General features: G+C 54.8%; 2 non-coding genes across 2 annotated transcripts in view; one reads left to right on the top strand and one right to left on the bottom strand.

Annotated features, from left to right (window-relative positions):
* The window catches only part of LOC144420270 (small subunit ribosomal RNA), a 1,810-nt gene extending 303 nt beyond the window's left edge, over nt 1-1,507 (bottom strand). The window contains exon 1 of the ribosomal RNA XR_013474623.1: nt 1-1,507. This exon is cut by the window's left edge and continues 303 nt beyond it. This is a non-coding gene — a ribosomal RNA (small subunit ribosomal RNA).
* Nucleotides 1,508-6,962: 5,455 nt separating this feature from the next.
* Nucleotides 6,963-7,500, top strand: part of LOC144420297 (small subunit ribosomal RNA) — a 1,810-nt gene continuing 1,272 nt past the window's right edge. The window contains exon 1 of the ribosomal RNA XR_013474650.1: nt 6,963-7,500. This exon is cut by the window's right edge and continues 1,272 nt beyond it. This is a non-coding gene — a ribosomal RNA (small subunit ribosomal RNA).

The following is a 7,500-nucleotide window of genomic DNA, read 5'->3' as shown; positions in this document are numbered from 1 at the left end:
GGCCTAGGTTAGACACTCGCTGCTTCACTCAGTGTAGCGCGCGTGCGGCCCCGGACATCTAAGGGCATCACAGACCTGTTATTGCTCAATCTCGTGTGGCTAAACGCCACTAGTCCCTCTAAGAAGTTAGACGCCGACCGAGAAGGTCGCGTAACTATTTAGCATGCCAGAGTCTCGTTCGTTATCGGAATTAACCAGACAAATCGCTCCACCAACTAAGAACGGCCATGCACCACCACCCACAGAATCAAGAAAGAGCTCTCAATCTGTCAATCCTACCTGTGTCCGGGCCGGGTGAGTTTCCCCGTGTTGAGTCAAATTAAGCCGCAGGCTCCACTCCTGGTGGTGCCCTTCCGTCAATTCCTTTAAGTTTCAGCTTTGCAACCATACTTCCCCCGGAACCCAAAGACTTTGGTTTCCCGGAAGCTGCCGGAAAGGTCGTCATGGTAACGCCTCCCGATCGCTAGTTGGCATCGTTTATAGTCAGAACTAGGACGGTATCTGATCGTCTTCGAACCTCTGACTTTCGCTCTTGATTAAAGAAAACATTCTTGGCGAATGCTTTCGCAGTAGTTCGTCTTCCGCCGATCCAAGAATTTCACCTCTAACGGCAGAGTACGGACGCCCCCGTCTGTCCCTCTTAATCATTACCTCGTGCTCCGAAAACCAACAAAATAGAACCGAGGTCCTATTCCATTATTCCATGCAACACTATGCAGGCGAACAGCCTGCTTTGAACACAATAATTTTTTCAAAGTAAACTTATCGGCCACCGCCGACACTCAGTCAAGAGCACCGACGGAGAACCGAAGGTGAGGCGAACGCAACCAGTGACACGCCTTGCGACGGACCGGCGGCGCTCGCCCAAAATCCAACTACGAGCTTTTCAACCGCAACAACTTTAGCATACACTGTTGGAGCTGGAATTACCGCGGCTGCTGGCACCAGACTTGCCCTCCAATGGATACTCGTTAAGAGTTTTAGGATGTACTCATTCCAATTACAGGGCCTCGTTAGAGTCCTGTATTGTTATTTTTCGTCACTACCTCCCCGTGTCGGGAATGGGTAATTTGCGCGCCTGCTGCCTTCCTTGGATGTGGTAGCGGTTTCTCAGGCTCCCTCTCCGGAATCGAACCCTGATTCCCCGTTACCCGTTATCACAAAGGTAGGCACGTAGCGTACCTTCGACAGTTGATAGGGCAGACACTTGAATGATACGTCGTCGGTGCAGAGACCGTACGATCCGCGTGGTTATCCAGAGTCATCAAACGTCACAGGACGAACCCGGTCGGTTTTGATCTGATAAAAGCGCGCCTCCCGAAGTCGGCGCTTAATGCATGTATTAGCTCTAGAATTACCACAGTTATCCACTTCGCTTACGAGACCAAATAAACCAAGACTGATTTAATGAGCCATTCGCAGTTTCGCTTTACGAGAACTCGTACTTGCACCTGCATGGCTTAATCTTTGAGACAAGCATATCACTACTGGCAGGATCAACCAGATAGCTGCGACAGCTGCGCTCGGCCCTTGCTGGGCCGCCCGGCGCGTGCTCGTCGCATTCGTTTAAGACCGAGGCGATCGCCTGCGGCCGTACTCAGCTTCGACAGTCGCTGGCCGCGACGTCCACGCTCTCGCCGGCAGTGCCAGGCGGAGCGATTTGCGTTTTTTCTTTGCTCGCTCTCTCTCGGGCTCGATCCATTCAGTTTCGCACAAACAAGAGCTCTGCCGGCCGCCTGCAGCGGTGCCTAAAACCCGGGCATAACAATGCGACCGTTCTGCTAGGCCGACAAGCGCTCAAGCCAGACGCTCGATCGAACGCCCCCTACATATTAGTCGAGACAACGGCTCGCTCATTAGCATCGCGTTTGTACTTTAACTTTTTTCGGCTCGGCTTCTTTCGACGCCAATGCCGGCGACGCAGCACTCTCTCGCCCGCCAGCCACCGAGAAAAGGGTGCGCTCCGACCGGCCCCGCACCGCTCTTTCATGGCTCATTCGAGTTTACTGTCTTTCGCTCTGACATGCCTTACCTAGGGTTAGGTTAGTATGCTTGCACGTTTGTACTTTAACTTTTTTTGGCTCGGCTTCTTTCGACGCCGATGCCGGCGACGCAGCACTCTCTCGCCCGCCAGCCACCGAGAAAAGGGTGCGCTCCGACCGGCCCCGCACCGCTCTTTCTTGGCTCATTCGAAATTACTGTCTTTCGCTCTGACATGCCTTACCTAGGGTTAGGTTAGTATGCTTGCACGTTTGTACTTTAACTTTTTTCGGCTCGGCTTCTTTCGACGCCGATGCCGGCGACGCAGCACTCTCTCGCCCGCCAGCCACCGAGAAAAGGGTGCGCTCCGACCGGCCCCGCACCGCTCTTTCTTGGCTCATTCGAAATTACTGTCTTTCGCTCTGACATGCCTTACCTAGGGTTAGGTTAGTATGCTTGCACGTTTGTACTTTAACTTTTTTCGGCTCGGCTTCTTTCGACGCCGATGCCGGCGACGCAGCACTCTCTCGCCCGCCAGCCACCGAGAAAAGGGTGCGCTCCGACCGGCCCCGCACCGCTCTTTCATGGCTCATTCGAGTTTACTGTCTTTCGCTCTGACATGCCTTACCTAGGGTTAGGTTAGTATGCTTGCACGTTTGTACTTTAACTTTTTTCGGCTCGGCTTCTTTCGACGCCGATGCCGGCGACGCAGCACTCTCTCGCCCGCCAGCCACCGAGAAAAGGGTGCGCTTCGACCGGCCCCGCACCGCTCTTTCTTGGCTCATTCGAAATTACTGTCTTTCGCTCTGACATGCTTTACCTAGGGTTAGGTTAGTATGCTTGCACGTTTGTACTTTAACTTTTTTCGGCTCGGCTTCTTTCGATGACGATGCCGGCGACGCAGCACTCTCTCGCCCGCCAGCCACCGAGAAAAGGGTGCGCTCCGACCGGCCCCGCACCGCTCTTTCTTGGCTCATTCGAAATTACTGTCTTTCGCTCTGACATGCCTTACCTAGGGTTAGGTTAGTATGCTTGCACGTTTGTACTTTAACTTTTTTCGGCTCGGCTTCTTTCGACGCCGATGCCGGCGACGCAGCACTCTCTCGCCCGCCAGCCACCGAGAAAAGGGTGCGCTCCGACCGGCCCCGCACCGCTCTTTCATGGCTCATTCGAGTTTACTGTCTTTCGCTCTGACATGCCTTACCTAGGGTTAGGTTAGTATGCTTGCACGTTTGTACTTTAACTTTTTTTGGCTCGGCTTCTTTCGACGCCGATGCCGGCGACGCAGCACTCTCTCGCCCGCCAGCCACCGAGAAAAGGGTGCGCTCCGACCGGCCCCGCACCGCTCTTTCTTGGCTCATTCGAAATTACTGTCTTTCGCTCTGACATGCCTTACCTAGGGTTAGGTTAGTATGCTTGCACGTTTGTACTTTAACTTTTTTCGGCTCGGCTTCTTTCGACGCCGATGCCGGCGACGCAGCACTCTCTCGCCCGCCAGCCACCGAGAAAAGGGTGCGCTCCGACCGGCCCCGCACCGCTCTTTCTTGGCTCATTCGAAATTACTGTCTTTCGCTCTGACATGCCTTACCTAGGGTTAGGTTAGTATGCTTGCACGTTTGTACTTTAACTTTTTTCGGCTCGGCTTCTTTCGACGCCGATGCCGGCGACGCAGCACTCTCTCGCCCGCCAGCCACCGAGAAAAGGGTGCGCTCCGACCGGCCCCGCACCGCTCTTTCTTGGCTCATTCGAGTTTACTGTCTTTCGCTCTGACATGCCTTACCTAGGGTTAGGTTAGTATGCTTGCACGTTTGTACTTTAACTTTTTTCGGCTCGGCTTCTTTCGACGCCGATGCCGGCGACGCAGCACTCTCTCGCCCGCCAGCCACCGAGAAAAGGGTGCGCTCCGACCGGCCCCGCACCGCTCTTTCTTGGCTCATTCGAAATTACTGTCTTTCGCTCTGACATGCCTTACCTAGGGTTAGGTTAGTATGCTTGCACGTTTGTACTTTAACTTTTTTCGGCTCGGCTTCTTTCGACGCCGATGCCGGCGACGCAGCACTCTCTCGCCCGCCAGCCACCGAGAAAAGGGTGCGCTCCGACCGGCCCCGCACCGCTCTTTCTTGGCTCATTCGAAATTACTGTCTTTCGCTCTGACATGCCTTACCTAGGGTTAGGTTAGTATGCTTGCACGTTTGTACTTTAACTTTTTTTGGCTCGGCTTCTTTCGACGCCGATGCCGGCGACGCAGCACTCTCTCGCCCGCCAGCCACCGAGAAAAGGGTGCGCTCCGACCGGCCCCGCACCGCTCTTTCTTGGCTCATTCGAAATTACTGTCTTTCGCTCTGACATGCCTTACCTAGGGTTAGGTTAGTAATTTCGAATGAGCCAAGAAAGAGCGGTGCGGGGCCGGTCGGAGCGCACCCTTTTCTCGGTGGCTGGCGGGCGAGAGAGTGCTGCGTCGCCGGCATCGGCGTCGAAAGAAGCCGAGCCGAAAAAAGTTAAAGTACAAACGTGCAAGCATACTAACCTAACCCTAGGTAAGGCATGTCAGAGCGAAAGACAGTAAACTCGAATGAGCCAAGAAAGAGCGGTGCGGGGCCGGTCGGAGCGCACCCTTTTCTCGGTGGCTGGCGGGCGAGAGAGTGCTGCGTCGCCGGCATCGGCGTCGAAAGAAGCCGAGCCGAAAAAAGTTAAAGTACAAACGTGCAAGCATACTAACCTAACCCTAGGTAAGGCATGTCAGAGCGAAAGACAGTAAACTCGAATGAGCCAAGAAAGAGCGGTGCGGGGCCGGTCGGAGCGCACCCTTTTCTCGGTGGCTGGCGGGCGAGAGAGTGCTGCGTCGCCGGCATCGGCGTCGAAAGAAGCCGAGCCGAAAAAAGTTAAAGTACAAACGTGCAAGCATACTAACCTAACCCTAGGTAAGGCATGTCAGAGCGAAAGACAGTAATTTCGAATGAGCCAAGAAAGAGCGGTGCGGGGCCGGTCGGAGCGCACCCTTTTCTCGGTGGCTGGCGGGCGAGAGAGTGCTGCGTCGCCGGCATCGGCGTCGAAAGAAGCCGAGCCGAAAAAAGTTAAAGTACAAACGTGCAAGCATACTAACCTAACCCTAGGTAAGGCATGTCAGAGCGAAAGACAGTAATTTCGAATGAGCCAAGAAAGAGCGGTGCGGGGCCGGTCGGAGCGCACCCTTTTCTCGGTGGCTGGCGGGCGAGAGAGTGCTGCGTCGCCGGCATCGTCGTCGAAAGAAGCCGAGCCAAAAAAAGTTAAAGTACAAACGTGCAAGCATACTAACCTAACCCTAGGTAAGGCATGTCAGAGCGAAAGACAGTAAACTCGAATGAGCCATGAAAGAGCGGTGCGGGGCCGGTCGGAGCGCACCCTTTTCTCGGTGGCTGGCGGGCGAGAGAGTGCTGCGTCGCCGGCATCGGCGTCGAAAGAAGCCGAGCCGAAAAAAGTTAAAGTACAAACGTGCAAGCATACTAACCTAACCCTAGGTAAGGCATGTCAGAGCGAAAGACAGTAATTTCGAATGAGCCAAGAAAGAGCGGTGCGGGGCCGGTCGGAGCGCACCCTTTTCTCGGTGGCTGGCGGGCGAGAGAGTGCTGCGTCGCCGGCATCGGCATCGAAAGAAGCCGAGCCAAAAAAAGTTAAAGTACAAACGTGCAAGCATACTAACCTAACCCTAGGTAAAGCATGTCAGAGCGAAAGACAGTAATTTCGAATGAGCCAAGAAAGAGCGGTGCGGGGCCGGTCGAAGCGCACCCTTTTCTCGGTGGCTGGCGGGCGAGAGAGTGCTGCGTCGCCGGCATCGGCGTCGAAAGAAGCCGAGCCAAAAAAAGTTAAAGTACAAACGTGCAAGCATACTAACCTAACCCTAGGTAAGGCATGTCAGAGCGAAAGACAGTAAACTCGAATGAGCCATGAAAGAGCGGTGCGGGGCCGGTCGGAGCGCACCCTTTTCTCGGTGGCTGGCGGGCGAGAGAGTGCTGCGTCGCCGGCATCGGCGTCGAAAGAAGCCGAGCCGAAAAAAGTTAAAGTACAAACGTGGAAGCATACTAACCTAACCCTAGGTAAGGCATGTCAGAGCGAAAGACAGTAAACTCGAATGAGCCATGAAAGAGCGGTGCGGGGCCGGTCGGAGCGCACCCTTTTCTCGGTGGCTGGCGGGCGAGAGAGTGCTGCGTCGCCGGCATCGGCGTCGAAAGAAGCCTAGCCGAAAAAAGTTAAAGTACAAACGTGCAAGCATACTAACCTAACCCTAGGTAAGGCATGTCAGAGCGAAAGACAGTAATTTCGAATGAGCCAAGAAAGAGCGGTGCGGGGCCGGTCGGAGCGCACCCTTTTCTCGGTGGCTGGCGGGCGAGAGAGTGCTGCGTCGCCGGCATCGGCGTCGAAAGAAGCCGAGCCAAAAAAAGTTAAAGTACAAACGTGCAAGCATACTAACCTAACCCTAGGTAAGGCATGTCAGAGCGAAAGACAGTAAACTCGAATGAGCCATGAAAGAGCGGTGCGGGGCCGGTCGGAGCGCACCCTTTTCTCGGTGGCTGGCGGGCGAGAGAGTGCTGCGTCGCCGGCATCGGCGTCGAAAGAAGCCGAGCCGAAAAAAGTTAAAGTACAAACGCGATGCTAATGAGCGAGCCGTTGTCTCGACTAATATGTAGGGGGCGTTCGATCGAGCGTCTGGCTTGAGCGCTTGTCGGCCTAGCAGAACGGTCGCATTGTTATGCCCGGGTTTTAGGCACCGCTGCAGGCGGCCGGCAGAGCTCTTGTTTGTGCGAAACTGAATGGATCGAGCCCGAGAGAGAGCGAGCAAAGAAAAAACGCAAATCGCTCCGCCTGGCACTGCCGGCGAGAGCGTGGACGTCGCGGCCAGCGACTGTCGAAGCTGAGTACGGCCGCAGGCGATCGCCTCGGTCTTAAACGAATGCGACGAGCACGCGCCGGGCGGCCCAGCAAGGGCCGAGCGCAGCTGTCGCAGCTATCTGGTTGATCCTGCCAGTAGTGATATGCTTGTCTCAAAGATTAAGCCATGCAGGTGCAAGTACGAGTTCTCGTAAAGCGAAACAGCGAATGGCTCATTAAATCAGTCTTGGTTTATTTGGTCTCGTAAGCGAAGTGGATAACTGTGGTAATTCTAGAGCTAATACATGCATTAAGCGCCGACTTCGGGAGGCGCGCTTTTATCAGATCAAAACCGACCGGGTTCGTCCTGTGACGTTTGATGACTCTGGATAACCACGCGGATCGTACGGTCTCTGCACCGACGACGTATCATTCAAGTGTCTGCCCTATCAACTGTCGAAGGTACGCTACGTGCCTACCTTTGTGATAACGGGTAACGGGGAATCAGGGTTCGATTCCGGAGAGGGAGCCTGAGAAACCGCTACCACATCCAAGGAAGGCAGCAGGCGCGCAAATTACCCATTCCCGACACGGGGAGGTAGTGACGAAAAATAACAATACAGGACTCTAACGAGGCCCTGTAATTGGAATGAGTACATCCTAAAACTCTTAACG

This window comes from Styela clava, chromosome 2 (genome assembly GCF_964204865.1).
Source record: "Styela clava chromosome 2, kaStyClav1.hap1.2, whole genome shotgun sequence".
NCBI lineage: Eukaryota > Metazoa > Chordata > Ascidiacea > Stolidobranchia > Styelidae > Styela > Styela clava.
Note: the sequence above shows the minus strand (reverse complement) of the source record. Positions and strands in the feature narration are given on the sequence as shown.